The following is a 4,760-nucleotide window of genomic DNA, read 5'->3' as shown; positions in this document are numbered from 1 at the left end:
TGTTGTAAAAAATAGAAAGAGTTGTTGTTGAGTTAATCAGACAGTGAGTTAGTCGGTCAGTTGATTAGTTAGTCATGATATTAGCTAGATAGCTAGTAAGTCAGTTCAGTGATGTTCATGTTTCAGTTAGTGCTGCAGATATGACAGGAAACTTAACAAATAATTGACCATTTTATTTGTGAGTTAGACAAATCATTTGGTTATCATTGATTCGTGAAACCGTATAAGTTGTAAAACTTTCATATGAGAAAAATGATTTTATCTTCGTTCTTTTAATGAAATTATAATGACAATAATAAACCAATCAATGATAGAAATGTTTACAATACTGGTTTCAGGAATAGGAATATTTTGGTAATAATCAAATAGAATCTAGACTGAACTTCAAGATAACAACTATTGCTTGAAGTGAGATCAACTATGGGCTAGGAATTATGAAACTGGAAATAAGAACAAGCAGCAAGAGACAGAATATTAAAAGAAGGTTTAGAAAAAAAGAGATAAAGAATTAGAAAAAAGAGGCAGAAAATTAAAAGAATATCTAGAAGAAAGAGAGGAACAATAAAAAAAAATAAAAAAGAAAATAGCAGAAAATGAAAGAAGGACAAAAAGAAAGAGACAGAAAAATTAAGGAAGACCAAAAAGTAAGAGATGGGAATTTAAGAGAGAAGTTAAAAGTAAGAGATGTAAGATTTAAAGAAGAATTGAAAACAAAAATAAGTTTTACTGAAAACAAGACTGAAGAAGCTATTGGAAGTGTGCAGAAGGATCATAACAGTAAAGTAATTGAAGAAATAAAAAAAAGACATTTTTAAAGTGCAGAAAAAATATAATAAACTTGAAGAAGTAAAAAAAAAACATCAATAAAGTGCAGAAAGATTATAACAGCAAATTCAACAATATGCAATAGATCATCAGTGACAGAATAAAACATCTGGAAAATGAACTGACAATTGCAAGGATATGTACAGTCGCACCTGTTTCTGCATCTGGCCAAGAATTTCATTCTCAAACACCTTTATCTGTGAAATATTGAATAAGAGAAACCATTTGGTCTCCACCAGTCACTACTACTGCTGTGTCATCTATGACTGTAGGACCTTCCTGGACTATTTTATATCACCACCTTAACCAGTTACAGAATTTAGTAAGCTAGTTAAGCAACATAACAAATCAAGAAACGAACAGACTATGAAAGATAGGTATTATGAGAGGCATATCAAGTTCAGTTTGAAATAATTTCCAAAGTGATTGGACAGAACGGTGAACATCAAGCTGTTGATCTTGCTGTCATTTAAAAGGACCAACTTTAACAGCATTAATCAACCTTCCAGCTGAGAGCTGTAATAACAATCAAGCATTAAGGCTACTTTATCAAACATGCTTGGAGTGACACACCAAAAAGAAGCTTCAAAAACAAAGTCCTAAAGAAAAATCAGACTTTATCTGAAATTGCAGGAGATATAGAAAGAATTGTGCAGTTATCTGTTTGCTTTAGGTAAAATGATAGATTTGTTAGCATGTGACTGATTTGTGGATGGTAAGTTGATAGAGGCTGAAAGAAAAGATAAGGATGAAGATTTTGTTTTGTTAATCAGAAATTTGATTGTACTTTTTCAATACATTTCATTAATGATTTAGTCATTGTAATGCCCATTTATGAATTTTAATTTTTTTAATTGTAAATAGTAATTACTACTAATTATCTAAGTTTGCTAGAGAGAGTTTTGGCATGATGTAATAACGATGTGTGATGCCTAGAGTGTCTATACTTTCTGTGACATCTCTATTGTTTTAGAGACTTCTAAAAAAACATATCAAAGAGCTGTTGTTGATTAGTTAATCAGCTAATTAAGTAGCTGATTAGTTAGTGAGTTAGCTAATTAGCTAGTAAATCAGTTCAGTGCTGTACATTTTTGAGTTAGTGCGATGACGTGAGAGGAAGTTTAACAAGTATTTGCACTCTCTAGTTTTATTAGTGAGTTAGGTCTTTTGCCATAGTTATTGTGAATTCATAAAACCATGTAAACTTGTAAAACTTTCAATTATAGAAATAAAACACTTTCCTTTTCATTAAGTGGGCTGGACTTTGCATTACTTTTACTAAATAGTTAGAAATAGAGCTCACCTAATGGTAGTCTTTACAAGAGTATAATTATCATTGTTTTAGAAAACAAAACATCATCCAATCACTTTAGGATTATAACATAATTTACATATTTGTCTGTTAATGCAATATTTTTGAATTGTAAAACATGAGCATTGATAATTTTAGTGTAAAAATGTATAGTTAACCATATTGAGTATCTGTTTCTAACTGTTAATATTTTAATAAGGCTAAGCCCTGATGAAAGAAAAAAAAAGGTTAAGCTCACTGTGATTAATGCCTGAGCTTTGTGTTATTATTCTCAATTGTTTACAACAGCATTTCCCAAAGTGTGAGCCCCAACTTGGTGGATTGCAAAGGCACTCTTGGGGGCACGAGTGATTAGGATAGAAACAATAGTGCAATAATGCGAAAACTAAATGTTAAATATATTTGTTATTAATGAACATAATATGTAATTACTACAACACGTGTAGAATTTTAATGTGTATTTGTGTATTGTATCTCATCACTTAACTCGCCCTTTCACTCATTTAAAAAAAAGAGGTAAGGCACACAATAAACAATGTTTATTAAAGGAGGGGCGGATGTCAAAAGTTTTGGAAAGGCTTAACTTTACAAGATATACAAAATTCTATATTTAGCTGCCTGTATGCTGCAGGATATTCCATATTTATGTATTATGACAATAAAGTGAATGGGTAATATGAATAATAGTTTTTAACTAAGGATTTACATTCATTTTAGGATTTGTTTATATTTTATTTTTAAACATATAAAAGTTATCATAGATTTAAATTTTTTTCACATTTTTCAGCGACAGTCAAAATACAATGATGCCAGGCTCAAATCCCTTAAAGCTCGAAATGATTATGTTTTGTGCATGGATGCAGCAAATGCAGCTGTTCAGAAGTATTTTGTTGATGATATATCTGATTTGGTAGATGTAAGTACACCATTATATCTTCTTTTTTTGACTTATATATTGTTCTTGTGTATATTTTTAAGTCTGAGATTTTTAATGAAACAGAATTGCAACTATAAAAAGATATTTAGACTAACAAAAGGCCCGGCATGGCCAGGTGGTTAGGGCACTCGACTCGCAATCTGTGGGTTGTGGGTTCGAATCCCCGTCACACCAAACATGCTCGCTCTTTCAGCCGTGGGGGCATTATAACGTGACAGTTAATCCCACTATTCGTTGGTAAAAGAGTAGCCCAAGAGTTGGCGGGGGGAGGTGATGACTAGTTGCCTTCCTTCTAGTCTTACACTGCTAAATTAGGGATGGCTAGCACAGATAGCTCCCATGTAGCTTTGCGCGAAATCCATAACAAACAACAGACTAACAAAAAGCAAATAATTAACGCAAATAAAGATAAGACTGTCAGTTATTTGAAGAGTATTTTCTTTTGTAAATTTTAGTTTGACTTTCACTGTCTTAACTGTTATTAAAAATATAAAATAGCCATGATAGATGAATAAGTACTGGAAGTAAAACAGAAAAGTTCCAAATGCACAATTTAGACGAATTAGTACTATATCAATTCGATTTTCTGCTCGACCATTATTAATTGCTGTTACCATCAGCGATGAAGTGAGTTATAGTAAGTAAGGCATTGGTTAAATTAGGATTTTAAAGGAGGTGGACCCCCCTTTTGCAATCCACTTTGTAGTAGCAGTTTGGATCACAGTGTGGTCCAATCAGAAAACCAGGAACGTTAACATTTTTGAATCGTCAAGAAGCAGAACACCATTCTGGACTCTTCCACCCTATTTAACCCCTTGTTAAGGGGACTAATAAGATATTTCCAAAAGTGAACTCTGTAATTATCAGTTGATGTACAAATAGAAAGTTTACCAAGATTTAAATAAATATATTTCTAGACAGAGAGTTTAGGTATATGTTAGTAAGTGCTTTGTATTATTCTGTTCATATTTTCATCCTGTGTAACTGTAAATTATTTTTTCAGTGCATGGACTTTGGGTTTCATACATGTCTTGCACGCACATTATTGATGTATGTTAGTTCTGAGGAATGCCTGAAGAAAGCGAAACAGAACAGTATTGACAAAATGCACAGGTGTTTAAACAGTTTAGACTCTCGTATGGATAAGCAAAAACACTTTGAATACAACAACTCTGCTTTTATGATTCCCAAGAAGTTTGAATTTCAACCGCACAAAGGAGATGAGGTTTGTGTAACTAATGATAAATAAGTGGTTTTGTAAATTTTGTCTGTTAAAGAAGTTTTCATCATTGGTAGCTTTATCTAACAAATAATGCTTAATTCTACTACTGATTTATAGTCCAGAATGTGTAACAGAAAGTTAGTCTTATTTAAAATTGTATAAAGTAAAGTTTTCATATTTTGTGTAATGATCGAGGATTCTGTGTAGGTATACTGTTTACCAAAAACTTGTTATCAAAGGGTATATTTTGTAACACTTTAGCAAACTGTTATTTCTGTTTAATCATACAGGCCTGCAATGGTTTTCTTGTCTTGAAATATTTATATGTTCTACAATAATTCCTGTAACTGAATCCAAGAATGATATCCCTTTTTCTCCATCACGTACAGATTTTTCACAAAACATCATAACGCAATACATAAAAGACTACAACACGTAGTTTTGAGACTAAAAGGCATAGAGTT

At 31.8% G+C, this 4,760-nt stretch overlaps 1 pseudogene; it reads left to right on the top strand.

The window, feature by feature from the left end:
• LOC106463380 overlaps nucleotides 1–4,760 on the top strand; it is a 39,551-nt pseudogene that overhangs the window by 14,346 nt on the left and 20,445 nt on the right.

The sequence above is a fragment of the Limulus polyphemus genome, unplaced genomic scaffold (assembly GCF_000517525.1).
Source record: "Limulus polyphemus unplaced genomic scaffold, Limulus_polyphemus-2.1.2 Scaffold1389, whole genome shotgun sequence".
Lineage (NCBI taxonomy): Eukaryota > Metazoa > Arthropoda > Merostomata > Xiphosura > Limulidae > Limulus > Limulus polyphemus.
Note: the sequence above shows the minus strand (reverse complement) of the source record. Positions and strands in the feature narration are given on the sequence as shown.